Source organism: Lynx rufus, unplaced genomic scaffold (assembly GCF_022079265.1).
Source record: "Lynx rufus isolate CCGP_SWC_20201006 ecotype Redwood Valley unplaced genomic scaffold, mLynRuf1.p SCAF_5, whole genome shotgun sequence".
NCBI classification, from domain to species: domain Eukaryota; kingdom Metazoa; phylum Chordata; class Mammalia; order Carnivora; family Felidae; genus Lynx; species Lynx rufus.
In genome coordinates this window covers 111198885-111216966 of record NW_025814867.1, presented here as the reverse complement: position 1 = coordinate 111216966, position 18082 = coordinate 111198885, and the positions used below count along the sequence as shown (strand labels likewise).

The window sequence follows — 18082 nt, the reverse complement described above, 5'->3', positions numbered from 1 at the left end:
TGAAGCAAAATTATTTCATAGTTCCCTGAGCATAGGAGCAATTAATTAATGATTAATAATTACTAAGTGCTGGGGCATCTGGGTGGCTCAGTCAGTTAAGCATCTGACTTCGGCTCAGGTCATGATTGCAAGGTTCGTGAGTTCAAGCCCTGCGTTGGGCTCTGTGCTGACAGCTCAGAGCCTGGAGCCTGCTTCAGATTCTGTGTTTCCCTCTCTCTCTGCCTCTCCCCCACTTGCACTCTGTCTCTCTCTGCCAAAAATAAATAAATGTTTAAAAAAAATTTTAAATAATAATTACAAAGTGCTCAGACCTTTCATAAACCTAGAAAGAGATATTTTTGTCCATTTGACTGACAGTGATTTTCAGATCTCATTTATGATAGTTTTAGCTTCAACATCCACCAAACTTTTACTATAGTTGCTAATGAATAATAAAATTGACTGGCTTATGGAATACTCAAAAAGAAAAATGAAAGACCAATGGCTATTAAATATTTGAGTGTCCCTGAATGAGAATTCAGATTGCGTATAGGGACTAAATTAAGCAAGGCCTGTTTCAATTTGACTACTCAAGACTTTATTCCTATTTAAAGAAATTAATGGATTTAAAAAAAAAAATTACTTAAGAATCTTCTGTTGTTTATTCTCTTGTTGTCCTGAAACAAACTAACAGCTAGTAAAAATTTCCAAATAATTTCTCTGAGGAAATTAGAGCTCACAGTAGTAGTAATAATAGTGATAGCATTAAAAACAGGAACAAGATTGCTTGCTTGCCCATGTTAGCAACCTGAGCAGTCAAAGGCATTAATGGACCATGAAAACTGGAGAGGTGGGGTGACCGTGGGTCAGAGCTAAGGTATATAGTCAAGTACAGTATAGGAGAAACTTTCATCACCTCCACTACACTGAGCCATTTCTCTTGATAGAGCAAGCTCGTATTTTCTCCAGGTTGTTAATCTGGCACCTTTCATGAACATCAGTGTTCACTTTGGGGGGGAAAAAAAAAGCAAACAGCCAAAACATTTAAGTGTTAAGGAGGAAAGAAAATCAACAGAGGAAATTACAGTAGTACTTGATACAGTGGCACCTTTTTCTTGAGTCATAGGAGGTGAAGATATTTGAGAGTTTGCAGCTTTGACAGTCTCTTTAAGACAGTAGCCAGAGGTTTTGGGAGAGAAAGTGGTATGCATATACACATACTGCCGCAGATTACCTACGGCCTTTATACACATATGTGTCTAGATTTTCCAAAACTGGCCTGTTAAAATATATATGAGAATCAAGTGATTTGAAAGTAAATACCACTTCCTTTCCCCATTGCTTTTGCTCCCTGTTTGCCATTTCCTTTCTAACCTTAATTACCGTTTCTGAAGGAATTGGTGTTTCCTGCCTTGGTATAGTTTCTGTTTGTTTTGGATAGCCCATCAGTTGTTAAGATACTTGTCACGTCTTCTGGAATCTAGTATATCAAGAATTGAACATGATACCAGGTTCTCACTTCTACGTCTTGTTTTTAGGTAAGTTATCTCACTGGGGTGACATTTCATTTGATGGAATTTTCCATTTGGTAAAGTATTACTTTTTTTTTATCAAATGATGTAAACTTTCGTCTTTGTGATTTCCCTGTCTGTATTTTCCCACAACACTGTCCTCCATAGTATACTCTATCTAAAAGGCAAAGAGCATGCACAAAAGAGAGAGAGAGAGAGAGAGAGAGAGAGAGAAAGAGGGCTGGGAAACAAGAGAAAAGACATAGAACTAAATATATCTATCTGTCAAAAAACATTATTGAAGAAATCTGGAGCACCTGGGTGGCTCAGTCAGTTGAGCATCTGACTGTTGATTTCGGCACAGATCATGATCTCACGGTTGTAAAATCAAGCTCCACTCCAGGCTCTGCATGGACAGCACAGAGCCTACTTGGGATTCTCTCTCTTTCTCTCTCTGTCTCTCTCTCTCTCTCTGCCCCTCCCCTACTCACACACGCACTCTGTACTCTCCCTCTCTTAAAATAATACATAAACACTCTTTTAAAAGAAGAAAAAAAGAAACCTACCTTTTCATATCTATTTTTGTGAATTTAGTCTTTTAGAATTTCAGGAAGTAGAAGAGTTATTACAGCGGTCCCCCCTTAGCTGCAATTTTCCTTTCTGTGGTTTCAGTTACCTGTGGTCAGCCACAGGTCCAAAAGCAGATGAAGTTCCTTCTGACATATCCTCAGAAAGTCAAGAGTAGCCTAACACTACATCACCATGTAGTGATGGTGTAGTAAGATTCACCTTACTTCATCTCATCATATAGGCCTTTTTTCATCTGACAGCATCACAAGAAGAAGGATGAGTATAGTACGATAAGATACTTTGTGAGCGAGAAAAAGAGACCACATTACATAACTTTCATTATAATATATTTTTATAATTGTTCTATTTTATTATTAGTTATTATTGTTAATCTCTTATGGTGCCTAATTTATAAATTAAACTTTATGATGGGTATATATGTTTGGGAAAAAACAGTATATATAGGTTCGGTACTATCAACGATTTCAAACACCCATTGGGGGTCTTGGAACATATCCCCTGTGGATAAGAAGAAACTGCTGTATATGTAATTGTATTTTAAAAAGGATTGGGCTTATTTCAAAGAATAAGTTTAGAGTACTGGCTTTCCAGTTATATTTGGTGAAAACCTGACATTCCTCAAAAAGTTGCTCTCCATTTTGGGAAAAGCATTCTAAATCATCAGAGAGCGTTTCTTTGGAACCGTAGTTTTAAGTGTTCAGGTATTTGTTCATTTTAAACACAGTTATTAGATAGGAACAAAATACATAATTTTGGAAGTACGAAACCAAGATTCTGTGGCGCAGAGATGGTACCAGGGTTTGTAGTCCGTAACAATAGAAGATTGAAGCCTCTAAGAGTGAGTATAATAAGAGGGACAAAAGGGCACATCATAACATCAGATGGCTTTTTTCCTGTTGTTCTGGATCTTTTCACTAATAAGAAGAATGTCTATATTTGGTACACTTAAAGGTAGGTGAATTATGAATCCTAGCAATTTGTTTTCCTTCAGGGAATGTTTCTTTCTTCATAGAACCAGGCACATATTGATCCATTGAGTAGATCTATTGAGTAGGGCCTGAAAACTCTACTCCCAGCATCATGCCTTTCCCAGTGTTTCTTGACTGGAAATTTTGTTTTCTTCTAGAGATTAACTTGGTAAAAAGACATAGCTTAAAATACCCAGAGAACCAGTTGTACGCCATATTCCTTTAATTCTGCTACTGCGTTGTCTCTTCCCTCTCCCCCTTCTTATTTGTTTAAACTAAATACCTGGTGTTCATAGCTGCCAATCCTGTTGAGACCTTGGAAAATTGGCATTTATTGTTGCTGACTGAGAGGCCTGACAGTCCTTGGATATTGGATGAAATAGTGATAGGATGACATTGGCATTCTACTCAGAAAGTTTATGGCTGAAACAAAGTTCCTTATAGATCAGAAAGCTATCCCATATCTACCCAACAATAGGCCCCACCCCATAAGTCCAAGAGCATGTGGGTAGAAACAACTTCTGCTCTGTAAAGCATTCTGCTTCTGACTGAGTGAATGAATGGATAGATGACTTTTTAAATGAGAGTGTGAATATTTTAATATTAGAGATATTTTTAAATGAAGAATCTCCCATTTTAATGACAATTACCTTGTGTTTGGCAACGTATGATATTGTAGGGATGCTTTCTCATACTGAGATTCTGATAATTCCCATATTAATCATCATGTACATAAATTTGATTTCTTTTAAAAACCTTTGTGAAGGCAGTGGCTGGTGAGAAGCAAGGGATGAATGGTATCCTTTAACTCAAAGTATTCAAAAAAAAACAATTAAAAATAAATAAACATGATAGGATTTCTGACACCTTCGTCTGTTTTTATATTCCAAAAGGATAAAATATCTAAAAATTCTACTTTTTTATATCTTTCCTTCCTTCCTTCCTACTTCCTTCCTAGGAAGGACATTGGTAGATGTAAATTCCGCTGTGAATTATATAAAATGAATTTTATAAATTTTATGAATTATATAAAAATAAGTTAATTTCAATGCTGATTTTTCTTTCTTTCCTGAGAATCTCTCTAGCTCTCTCATTAATGTCATTGAAAGACCAAAACCAAACAAAATGTTTTTTTGTATTTCCCTAGAAATTGGCTATAAGTCCAGCATTCTGGTATTGTATTTTATAACTTTGGAGAAAATCAAGAACTTCTTGAACAAATGTCACTTGGTAAATTGTAGGAGCATATGGGACTAAGAATCCTCCCTAATATTATAAAAACTGAGGGTAGTTCTGATGCTTACAGAAGAATTTAGACCCTCCCACCCATGCCAAATTAAGTATTGCATACACTCAGTTTAGCTTCAGTTCAGCTAAACTGTCATCAGAAAAGGCAGACACATGTGGTTTCCTCAGTTATAAAATGAGTACGTATCAAGACTAAGACCAGTGATGGACTGATTGCTGGACCCACCAAGCATATTCTAACAGCAGTTTCATTTCAAGGCCAGTAAATTGTATTAGATAAAGTATGCAGAGAGTCTCTGAAATTAAATTTAATAGAAAATGGAATGACCATATTTTTTTGTTTCTTTTCTAAAATAAGTTCCTTCTAAGCTGTTGAATGATTTTTTTTTTAATAATCTCAATCTCAGGTTCATTGCTTCTAGAATTCTCATGGTGCTTGAAACTGAATGCTGTGGTTATTGAGGTATAAGTTATTATAGCTATGACTGACCATACAGAAAAGAAACATGGCTCTTAAATTCTCCATGCCTCAGTGTCCTCTTCTGTTTGCCTCCACCTGACTGAAAGCCCCATGAATTTAGAGACTGTCTGTTTTTGCTCATTGTTGTAGCTGTCACTTTTGCCATATTGCCTGGTATATAGTAGGTACTCATTTAGTATCTGGTTAATTAGGGGAGGCACCCTCAAATGTATAAATCTCAACCACATGTGAGCATTATACATAATAATGAGATGTTGTGCAAATGTGTGTGTGCGCGTGTGTGTGTGTGTATCCCAAACATAAGTACTGAAAAATAGTTGTTTTTTAAACTGATTCATGCTAACCAAGTTTACCCCAAAAAGACTATCTTACAAACCAGAACAGCCCTGTTAATTTGAAGTGGATGACATCTTCTACCTGATTTGAGAGCTAGAGCTGTTTATATCCTTTAGTGCCACCCTGTTATTAATCAGTTGTATGTAAGGCAACTAATTGCACCCCAGAAATTATTTGAACATAACATGATAATAAAGGAATAAATTAAAACAGGCTGATAAGTCCCTTTCTTCATTCTAAGGTTTCTATCCAAATCATAACTTCCTTTGATATTTCTAGATAAACTAACAAGGTTTTATAGCCCAGTTTGCTTTCTCTTAATCTGTGAGAGCCCTAACACCTTCGGCCACCTATACTCACTCATCTTTTTATTACGCTGCCATCTCCCCGCCATCTTCAGTTTAGATTTGTTTTTTGGTTAGATTTATTTTGATCTTGAAGTCTACTTTGCACTTTCTACCAATGTGTCCTTTTTTTTTTAATGGAAAACAGTACCCACTGGTGATCAGGAATCACTGATATGAGGGAAAATGTGATACTTTTTTAGTACTGTCCATGTCCATAAATATGTATTAAATGTCTAGTGTGTGGGCATCCTGAGTTGTGATCCCAACAAGGCATGAGTCATAACCATTTGTAAGTTATAAAATCAAAATCAGAGGGGCGCCTGGGTGGCGCAGTCGGTTAAGCGTCCGACTTCAGCCAGGTCACGATCTCGCGGTCCGTGAGTTCGAGCCCCGCGTCGGGCTCTGGGCTGATGGCTCAGAGCCTGGAGCCTGTTTCCAGTTCTGTGTCTCCCTCTCTCTCTGCCCCTCCCCCATTCATGCTCTGTCTCTCTCTGTCCCAAAAATAAATAAACGTTGAAAAAAAAAATTTTTTAATCAAAATCAGAGGTTCTCCCTGTATCCTAGAGTGCAATCCTCGGAACAAGGATGAGAGTGAGAGTCACAGCCTTTGAAAACCCTGCTATGGTGCCCATCAGTGTTTCCCAACTTGTGTTTTGTGGAACACCAATTCTGAGGGATGTACTATCAAAAGTCAAGTAAATTGAAGAAAAATATCAATCTTTTGAAGAACCACAGTGCAAAGAAGATTAATCTGGAAAAGCTCTAAAGTATCCTACACAAAGAAACAAGTTTAGCTTTGCTGAACTAACTTAATTCAGAATACACTTTAGGGAAAAATAACAGCAGTAGTGACATCTTTAGAAGGTTATAATTTTCTCATTTTATTATTTTTAATTTTCCTTCCATTTCTCTTTCTTGACCCTGTGAAATTAAGAATTCTTAATCATTCTGTTCTGCTCTTCCTCTGTGCTATCCCCAACCCCTGATAAGAAAGCTGTATGGAAGAAAGGAGGGGGGAAAAGGAAGGAAGGAAATGTGTGTGTGTGTGTGTGTGTGTGTGTGTGTGTGTGTGTCTGTCTGTGTCTGTGTGTGTCTGTTTGTCTTGTTTATTTGTCTATAAAGAACTATTGTGTAGTCCTTATGTACTTTAAAACTTTATACCAATTTGATAAAAGGTGTTAATACTTATAGCAAATTTTATTAAATTGTGTTACATTTATAATTAAATACACAATATTTTTATTTTGATTCTATAGCAAGCAAAAATGATTACTTGAGGGGTGCCTGAGGGGCTCAGTTGGTTAAGCCTCTGACTTCAGCTCAGGTCATGATCTAACGATTAGTGGGTTCGAGCCCTGCGTCGGGCTCTGTGCTGACAGCTCGGAGCCTGGAGCCTGCCTCAGATTCTGTGTCTCCCTCTCTCTCTGCCCCTCCCCCACTTGCACTCTGTGTCTCTCTGTCTGTCTCTCTCAAAAATAAAATTAAAACATTAAAAAAAATTTTTTTAAATGATTACTTGAGAAGGAAGTATGTCCTGTAGTTAATGGAGTTAAAATCTGTATTGGAAGAATTTCTTTTACTTTAAATTATGTATATACGTGTGTGTGTGTGTGTGTGTGTATACATATATACATAGTATACATATATAGCTATTGTTTTATCATATTTCCACGTTAGTGATGAAGTTTAAAAGTTTAAATATTCTACTCAGAAAAATAATCTTATTTCTGATGATACTTGTACTGTAGGAAAACCTCCACTCTGTAGAATCTTTGAAGATTATTTTATTTTTTTTAAGTTTATTTATTTATTTATTTTGAGAGAGAGAGAGAGAGAGCACGTGAGCAGGGGAAGGGCAGAGAAAGAGGGAGAGAGAGAATCCCAAGCAGGTTTTGCACTGCCAGTGCGGAGCCCGACACACAGCGGAAACTCAAAAACTGCGAGATCATGACCTGAACCAAAGTCAGACTCTTTTTTTTTTTTTTTAATTTTTTTTTTTCAACGTTTATTTATTTTTGGGACAGAGAGAGACAGAGCATGAACCGGGGAGGGGCAGAGAGAGAGGGAGACACAGAATCGGAAACAGGCTCCAGGCTCTGAGCCATCAGCCCAGAGCCCGACGCGGGGCTCGAACTCACGGACCGCGAGATCGTGACCTGGCTGAAGTCGGACGCTTAACCGACTGCGCCACCCAGGCGCCCCCAAAGTCAGACTCTTAACAGACTGTACCACCCAGACTCCCTGTTGGTTTTAGACAATAAAATTTTCTCAATACATGGAGGCTTTTCCCCTAATACTGTCACAATCTCCAAAACTTTAAAAATATATATTATTTTAGATGAACATTGTTCTAAAATATTTCCATTTCTTTTCTTTTAAAGAACATGCTGATCATAATTTAAACTTTTTTGATGACCCCAGGTCATCATTGAGTTCACTTCCTTTCAGCAAGTGTTTATTTAGCACCTCCTGTATGTGATGATCCTCTCAGGCCCTTTTGGATACTTCACCATCTCTTTACCACTGTACTAAACAGCTGCTGACTGCTGTGTTTTGGGACTCTTGGGTCAGCTTTTTATAGTTTTTCTGGTTTCCTAGCTGTGAGGACTGGCAGACTCCTGTGAGTATGTCCCGCTGACCCTCCCTCACCCTCTTCTGTGAGCAGGAAACTAAAATAACTAGCCTTATGGATACACATTCAAATAAGAGCACACTAGGAAGCTCTTATGTGAAATCTGTGAAATTTGTAGATTTTGGCCGCTCTAGAGTCATTTTTATCCTTTTGCTTATTTCTGAAATCTCTTGAATTCTTCTAACATTTTAGATACATGAAATGTTGCTATAAACTTATGAAGCAGACATTTCCTTTATCCCTTTTCTTAATAGTCCTTCTTTAGTCCTTCTAATAATCCTTCTAGAAACAGATTCAGATTTTATAACACCTCAGTCTATGTTATCCAATGACCAAGTGAGAGTTAATTTTTTCTTGAAATACTAATCAGCAATTTTCCATCTAATTATAGTCCACAGCTTTCTTATGAACCATTTTACATTTGTTTGAGATTTGGTTTAATTTTGACCTATAATGGATTTTTATTAATTTTTCAAATTCAGTTTGTGAAAATATACCATAGAATTCTTAATAGAAACTTCTATAGCAGGCTCATTTTGATATTCTTCTTTGTCAAAATGATGTGTCCTAAAAATGTCTATCATTAAAAATTAGCATTTATAAAATATTTGTTAAATTATATGGCTCTAATTTTCAATTTAGCTGAAAATGAATTCAGTGCTGGAGAGAAGTGTGACCCAGGGTGTATGCTGTACAGAGCTGTAAGAACTCATGTGTTAGATGAGCAAAGATGTCCAAGGCTGTGGTACCGGTTAGAGCAGTAAAGCTGGATGAGGTTTTTAGCACCTCCCAATGACCTGTACCACCATTAGCAACTGTTAGTTAGCTCATCACATCCTTTCACACCTTTCAACACCTTTTTAGCCCCTTCAACCCTGTGTCCTATTTATGTACTAAATCTACCTGGCACCCATCTTAACAAATAAAAGTAAGAGGAAGCACCATAGTAACCAAAGAACGAAATTCCCCTGTATGCACTTTGTATTACCAGCAGCATGTACACTGACATCTTTTTTGAAGAGTTAGTTGATGAAGAAATGAGAATCCTTGGGTTAGCTACCATTAAAAGTTAAATTGTGGTATTTTGGTCTCCTTATAAAGACAGTATGAGATCTTTTTTTCTCTAAAATTATTTCTAGAATTCTTGAATATAGCTAATTACTCTTTCCGTTTAAAAGAGTCTTTTAAAAGACTCTTTCCCTTTTCTATTTAAAAGTCTTCTCTCTTTAAACTGTATATAAATGTAAGCTGATGTATCTTTTCCTAAGAGTGTGATTCACTCTATAATCTTTCCTTCAAGCTGTTATCACAACATTAAGAAATAAGAATTTTCCTTATATTGTCATCTAACTTCATGGCTTATTTTCATTTAATTTTTTTTATTCACCTGGAATTTATGGAAGAGAATTCTGGAAAGCTGCAGTAGTTCTTTGTTTTTTAGAGGAAGTGGCTACCATGAGATTGAGGTTAGGAGGAGTGTGGCACGAGAAAACTGACTTGAAACCTCTATATATTATATGCAATTTTATTTTCTTTCTTTTTTTTAACTTATTTATTTGAGATAGTGGGGGGGGGCAGAAGGGAGGCGCAGAGAGAGAGAGGGAGAGGGAGCATTCCAAACAGGCTCCACACTGTCAGTGCAAAGCCCGATGCAGGGCCCAACCCCATGAACCATGAGATCATGACCTGAGCTGAAACCAAGGGTCGGATGCCCAACCAACTGAGCCACCCAGGCACGCCTGCAATTTTATTTTCTAATTAATATCTCTGATTCAGTAATCACTCAGGAAATTAGCCATGCAGGTTTTTTTGCTCCCTGGAAAGCCTTACTATAATCAACAATTTTTCTGGCATATCATATACCTTATAATTTTGTTTTCTAAAATTTTGTGGCATTTAATGTCTTCATTTCCTTGCAATCTTTTTTTTTTTTTAATTTTTTTTTTCAACGTTTATTTATTTTTGGGACAGAGAGAGACAGAGCATGAACGGGGGAGGGGCAGAGAGAGAGGGAGACACAGAATTGGAAACAGCCTCCAGGCTCTGAGCCATCAGCCCAGAGCCTGACGCGGGGCTCGAACTCACGGACCGCGAGATCGTGACCTGGCTGAAGTCGGACGCTTAACCGACTGCGCCACCCAGGCGCCCCCCTTGCAATCTTTTAAAACCTTTGTATCTTCATATATTTTATTACTCCCACACCATTTTCTATTTCATGTCATTCTTTGCAATTCACTTTGTTATTCTGCAAATAAATCAGTTGCAGATTTCCTAAAAGCTGGATCCTCTCACTTATGGTCTAGTGCTGTGGTTTCTTAGTAGAAGACAAGTTTACAGCCAGAAGCTGTAAGTTCCCCAAGTTCAAAATCTGTACAAGTTTATGCTAGAAAACCAAAATACTCTCTCTGTAATCACTGAACTTCCAAAAGACGATAGATGCTATGGGCTTAGAAACAGAATCAATTCGTTAGGTTCTAGGTATTTTGAAGGTCTGAAATAGATCACATGAGATCCCAGCATTGCTCTGGGCCGTTCTCTGAGGGCTACAGATAGGGTACAATCTTTTGCCAAGGCCTAAAAGACAGAGCTATAAATTGACAGGAAGGTAGCCTTTCTGATCCTACTCTCACCAGAAGGAACAGCAGGTTAAAAATTAATAATGACTGATAATATGTTTTCAAATAGTCTTAAAGTTTTTTAAAACATTTATTTCTAATGATTTAATTTAAAGTTTACAAAGCCAGTAAGCATGTTGCTATTTACTTATTACTAAGAACTATTTTAGGGCAGGCTGGCTGGCTTAGTCAGTAGAGCATAAGACTCTTGATCTCAGGGTCATGAGTTCGAGGTCTACACTGGATGTGGAGATTACTTTAAAAAAATCTTTTTTAAAAAAGGGCTATTTTTTTTAAATAATGAATAATTTTGATCTTTCTTCATTGCCTAGACCTCAAATCCTAATGCAGGATTCCCCAGCTTGCCATTCTCACCAGAAAATTAGAGAATATAGTCATTTCAGTGTCACTGCCATTCTGGGCATCAAACAAACTGTTAAAAGCACTTGTGTTTCTGGTGACACATTCCAGAACTCTCATTATACATAATAAGCTCATTCTTTGGAGTTGCTAAGAAGTGGAACTTAAGTTTTTGTGTCCTCAACTATATTCTTCTTGGTTCCTTGTTTCCTTCCAACTTAGGCATCTTTACTACCTATACATCAAGAAATAAACTAATAGTATACAGGATTATGCAAAAAGCTTCAGGAGAGAAAGAACTCCTCCCAGAATTTCAAAACTGCCTCATTGGAGAGAAAATTTCTATAACATTTTGTTTTATTCAGAGAATCTAAGGCCCAGAGAGAACAAAGAGGCAGGAGAAGAGCCTTCTTGAGCTCTGAGTTGGAAGCAAGATCAGCATTATGACCCCATTATGGCCCTCCATAAAGCAATGTTTTGAAGAAATTAGTAAATTTTATATTACGTATCTTGGTTGCTAGTCTTTTTTAAGTCTGAGAATAGACATAAAGATAGGTCGGTGTAAACAGTGATGTGCAGTTTAAAGAAAGAACAATACTTTATGAAATTCTAATCTTTTTAATGGAGAAGGAAGAATAGCCTGCATGCTACACCTGTGTATGTGCCTGCCTGTCTGTCTGTCTGTCTGTCTGTCTGAGACAGAGAATGAAAAAGGAAGGGAGAGAAGAAGGGAGGAGACACAAGATAAACATAGTAATACTATTTTCTTTTTCCACATAAAATGTGCAATAGCTTGGGAACAAAGCATATAATAAAATCCATATAGGTATTTTAAATAAAATAGAGAGGAAGATCAAGGGAAAAAATGATATTAGAGTAACTTTGGATCTCTCAAGAATCCTATAGATCTTTTGATTCAGGTGCAGTAACAGCATTAAGAGGGGAGTCAAGGCACAGTTCTGTTCTAAGAGCAGATCTTCCATTGGTCCCCCTTTCGTTGCCAGCCCATATTGAACCAGTGCCAAGTCCACTGTCAGCCTTTGGGCTCACCCAGCCTGTGCATTCGTTCTAGTTCCCCTAGCTCTGCCTGCATGCTTATGCCATGGCTTTGCCAGTGTTCATTCCATTGCTTTGGAAAGGCCTGTATTTTCAACAGTTGCACACCCATAACAGGAATAGCAGTGAGCATGAATTTTGAAAACCTGCATATGCATTTTATATTGGGGCTTGAGTATCCAAGAGGCCTTCAAAATATCATTCTCAGTTTATTGTTCTGTTGAGTTCACAGGTGTTTCCACAGGATGGACTTAGGTGAGGGACACTCAGAAACTGGCTAAGCAGAGGTGAAAGGAAAGGGAGAGAAATTCCATTCTGTCTGACCCAGGGATAATAGATAGAAAATCTAAAAATATTTTTCTTCCAAACGCATCATTCATTTCCACCATTAATTCTCATTGTTATTTTCCACTGCCCCGTTATTATTTGCACTTCTTCAGAAATCAGTGCATGAGCCTGAAGAAGCAGAGAACTGAGGTGCTACACCAGATTCTGAGAAAATTCGGTTTTGAACTGAGGTCCCACCTCTGAGCTCATGCTTTTTCATTACACTGTATTTGGCTGAAGATCTGATACTAGATGCACTGTAACCGTTGCAAAGGCAGTGTAATCTCTGGCTTCCTAGATTTTCACTGGCATTTTTGCCTGTTGTTAAGAGTAGCCACACCTTTCCACGAGTTGTGGGTGTTTTAGCCATTTGGGAAAAAGAGGGCAGGGGGAAAGAAAGGAATTGGTGGTGAAGAGATGGTGCCTGAAAATGGAAAGGTCACAGATGAAAGTGGAGTATGTGTTACCTTCTGGCTCAGGCCAGGCGGCTTGGTGTGGGTGTCATGTACGCCCCAGTGCGGTGTCACCCTTGCAGTGTTAATTCAGTTTAGCCACCACGGAGTATTGTTCCTTGTTTTCTATAGTGCTTGTCAAAATGCTATGACAACTGGCTGGTTTTATGAAAACAGAGCCTGGCTCTCAAGAGACAGTGTGTCTGAAAGTCAAACATGGATGGCAGCCATTGGCACGCGAAGGAGTCAGAAACCACAGATTGTTTTCTCGTTGGATGAACAGCTTAAAGCAACGTAAAGTTAATTGAAGAATTCCTTGAAAGTGAAGTCAGACTAAAAGAAATGCTCTAAGTCTATAATTTACTAAATGTGAAAGATCTTTAAGTGGTAGTGAGACTAAAAGAGTTGGGGGTAGGGAGAACACTTTTGTAAACAGATCTGGCTTGTATTATTGCCTAGGCAGTTTTAATTATTTGCTCTAATAATGTAGATCTCCAGAAGAATCTTTAATTAGGTAAAGCTTGATTTATGGAGTTGGCCTCATATAAACCATGATGTCATGGTGTGCTGCAGAAAATTACAGGCCTGGTCTTGCCATTGAAAACTATTATTTCTACCTGGGACTATTCATGCTCTGTATGTCTTACTCTCACGAAATCAGAGCATCCTGTGTTCTCATTTTCAATGTCTTTTGCCCAGGTAAATTCAACATATGCTATTACTCATTAAACAATTTGTCAATTGTGTATATAATACATATATGTGTATATGTGTGTGTATGTGTGTGTGTATATATATATATATATATATATATATATATATACATGTATATACATATACATATACATACGTGTATATATACACACACACACACACACACACACACACACACTGAGGAGGCAGGGGCAGAGTTTAACTACTAACTCTAGTAGTTAAAGAAACGTTTACCTCTTAGGAACTTTGAGACCAGCCTGTAATCCTCCACAGAAATTGATTCATTCTCCCTTCTGCTGATAGACTGGCAGAGGCAAGCCAGACTGTCAAAAGTGATATCTGTGTGTCTGTCTGCCTGTCCTTCCCACAACCCTAACCCCATCCTCCACTTTCCCTCTCCTTCCCTAGCTTCTTCCTGGGAAGTTCTTTCAGTGTCATCATTGCCTGTTTCATCTGGTTTTAAATAAGAGCATGGGGCCTCTGTGACATTTTACTGTGGTTCTCACTTCCCTCCCATTACAGGAGAAGCCTTGATGTGGAGCCAAGGCCTTTTCTTTGATTATAGGTCTGCTGATTATAATTTCCTAACATTTTTCTTGCATTAATTATACCTTAATGATTGCATTTTCTATGGTTTTCAACGTTGTTAAAGTGGCACTAAGACGTTAGAAGGAATCTTTCTAGATTTCAACAATTTATTTTCCATTCTTTTTAGACTTTATCTAACTTGTACCTGCCTTGATAGCTGTTTTAAGGGTTTTGCATTTATCAGTTCTTCTCAAACTGCTCAGTGTTTTTACATACAAACAACTCCTGCCTTTCACTGTCATATTTCATCACTCTATATAGTATTTGATTAAATTGTATGATTACAATAACAAGTCCAACGGGCATAAACAGGTTTGGGAACAAACATAATTGAAGCAGTTGGAAGAAGTGCATGGTGCACACTAGAGAATAGCCTTCTGGCCTCTAGGATTCAGTATGTGTGGGCTCAGTCCTGAACTAAACAAAAGGACAGAATTGGGTAGGTGGAGCTCAGTTATGAGAACTTCTGAATCTGTACTCTCATCATTTTCTTCATTTTGCAAATGAGACCCAGGGTGGTTACATGACTTGCCCAAGGTTGTCAGACCGGTTGGTAGCCAAGCTGGGTGTCCTCACTCTGAAGCCAGAGTTTTCCTATGGTACCAGAGGAGCACTGATACCCTGGCCCTTTATGAATGCAAATATATAGAGATAATTTATCCATAGTTTTTATGTTACTAATTAATGCACATCTGTCTTTAAATTCCTCTTGATATCAAAACTGATCCTTCTTTATTAGAAGGAGTTAATGTAGGTTATGAAATCTATCACTTTTGTCTTTAAATGACCATAATTAATAAGAAAGAGAGATGCTGCATGGAAGAATTTTTCAGTAGGGCTTGTCCTCCTTATCCATCCACAGCCCCATACTGTTCATAGCTGCTTTTGTCCCTCTAAAAACAAATTGTTAAAGGGTGTGGACCTCAGACAAAGACGCTTTTGGGTTGAGGCAGCACTGTAAGGTTTATATTTATATGATCTCTTTCACAAACCATATGTGCTGACTTTTCTAGTATCAAGTTGGAAAGATTTTTTTAATCACTTTCATTATCTTGCCCCATCCGTCCAGTGCTTACCTCTTGCCTCACCCCCTTTCAGAAAATATTTGATGTTGTTTAGAGTCAAAATACACCTACAACTGGGCAGTTAAAAATAAAATCAAAACCATTAGGATGAATATGAAAGAAGGGGGGAAATGCTATACTTAAATCCCTGACGTAAAAAGTTTTGTTGTTATTGAACATTGCATTTAACTGAGCTCCTTACAGACAACAGAAAAGATATTTGGGTATACATTATTTTTATTTGCTGAAGGGAAACAGATCTTCTACAGGGATATTACCAAGCACTTTATTCTAAGCCAATGAGCCTTATGTAAGTGAAGCTGAATAACCACCTAGAGCAAGGTAATTGTTCACACATTAGATCTGGAGAAACCTTACTATAGTCCAATTCCATTCTTGGTTGATGGGGAACAGAAGCCCAGAGAAAAGAAGTAATTTGCCGGTCACCGAACTTGCTGGTGATACCACCAGCCTGGAGCCAGTGTCCCTTGGTACTGACTTAGATCTCAGAGCACCCTTGTTTACAGATCATGGGTATAGAGAGAAATGGTGCTGGACTCGATATGGTCCAGGTGCCATACCTCACTATTGGGCAGTGGGGACACAGACTGTCAAGTGAGTGGGATTTAGACCTGATGAAGTCAGAATATGCAGAAGAGGGTTTTCTTCAAGGGTTTCTCTTTTCACTGAGAAGGAGGACGGAGGGTAGACCTCTGTCTCAGATTGTTGTCAAATCACTATGGAGGGGAAAACTAGAATAATAGGTGCCCTTATTATACTCGTTTAGAAACAAATACTTTGTCAAAACCCTCCTTTCTTTAGTCAGAATTTTGGGCATGTTTATGTTGTATTGTAAGACAGTGAATTTATGAGAGAACTTTGGGCAGGGGTCTTAAACTCAAGCTGCTCTATGGCAATCAGGCAGCAGTGATAGACAGCTGTCTACTACCTAAAAGGCCAGGTATAAGACAGCAGGGAGAGTGCTCCAAAGGGCCAGTGTCCTATCTCCAGGGGGAAGCTGCTTCCCATCTCCAGCTGATTTTTGTCTTGTGAAAAATACAAGTATACATTTGACCATATCTTCTAGCGTTTTAAGAGAAGCTGGAAGTCTCGGTTATTAAGTCTCCCGATTTTAAATGTTAGCAACTTCTTTCTTACACATGAAACTATAAACCTTGGAGTTGTCCTTGACTGATCTCTTCCTTTCAAAACCTACATCTAGCCTATCTGGAAATCCTATTGGATCTACCCTCCATATATATTCAGAATCTGATCACTTTTTACACATCTCTTTTGTGCTACTATAGCCCAAACCACTGTTCTCTCTCTCCAGGATTGCTGCAGTAGCTTCCCAGTTGGTCTCCCTTCCATGCTTTCTCTCCTGCAGTCAGAGGGATATTATTGAAGCATAAGCCAGATCGTGTTGCTCCTCTTTTCCTAACCCTCCAAAGGCTTCCCATTTCACTCAGCAAAGTCCAAAGTCTTCCCAATGTCCCTTAAAGGCCCTCTGACCTCATCTCTGCAGCCACAGTGGCCTCCTGTCTGTTCCTTGGATTCACCTGTTCATTTCTTCATCATGACCCTTGCCTTTGCTCTTCCCTTGCTAGGAATGATCTTTCTCAGGTATCCCTAAGACCCAATCACCCCCTTCCACCCCTTGCCCAAATGTCATCTTCTCCATGAGGCCTTCCTTAGCCACACTATCTAAACTGGTAGCCATACACACATACATACACTACCCTTCCTCTGCCCTTCTCGACTTTGTTTTCTGTTCACCACATACCAAAATCTTATATGCTACATATTTTTCTTGTTTGCTACCTATCTTCCACATTAGAATATAGGTTCCAAATGTTTTTGTATATTTCTTCATTGCTATATATACTTAGAATCTAGAAATGTGCCTCACACATAGTAGGTGCTCAATGAATACTTAATAAATCATAAAAAAAAAAAAACAATTTTTCAACTTTGGGCTGAACAGACTCTTCAATGGGCCAAATCCATCCTATACCCTCTTTGACCTAGGGTTTTGAAGAGTAAGCACCTCCCCAGCTGTACCTAGCAGCTTGGAGACAAGCACATGGCTGCATCATTACACCTGCCCTGCTCAGGAAACCATTGAAGAACTCTTCCACTCCACTCCTACACACTGGCTCCTTCTACTTCACTCTGCTGAACTTTAGTCTATGCTTATTGTTTTATGCCACAACACAGTTTTTCCAGTATATTGATGTTTTGAATATGGAAAATGTTATTTAAATTAGTTCAGCCTCCTGAGCGAACTTCTAAACCTCTGAAAAGTAGGAAACATTTAAATAGTATGATTTGTTTTCTCCCCAACACAGGGTTTAGAGTTAGATAAGCAATGAGGAAGAGGAAGAGCATACAAGGAGAGAGAAAAGCATATGTAAAGACACTCAGGTGGGAAAAACCTGTCCACCTTGGAAAAGAACAAGTGAAACTAGAGTAGTGAGAAAGGGTAGAAAGTGGTAGGAAAAGACTTTGGAGGGGTAAACAGGGGCAAGTGTTTCAGGCCAAGGTAAGGAGTTTGGATGTTATTAAAATCCAATGGAAGACTCAGGAATCATTACTGTGAACTATTTGTAGTGGTAATGTTTTTCATATAATTTTTTACTCAAGTCTGACATATATACATCCTGGGGATGTTCTTCAAGCAAGTCATTCTTTTGTTAGCAGTTATTTCAGCACCCAGACTGCCTTCCTTTTGTTAAAAAAAAGTGGGGGGTTAGAGGTGCTTAAATGACTGGGAAAAAACTAGTTTATTTTCATATTTAAAACGAAAATGTAAA

At 38.1% G+C, this 18082-nt stretch overlaps 1 protein-coding gene across 1 annotated transcript in view; it reads left to right on the top strand.

Moving 5' to 3' along the window:
• Positions 1–18082, top strand: part of CMSS1 (cms1 ribosomal small subunit homolog) — a 387785-nt gene that overhangs the window by 202236 nt on the left and 167467 nt on the right. The window lies entirely within an intron of this gene.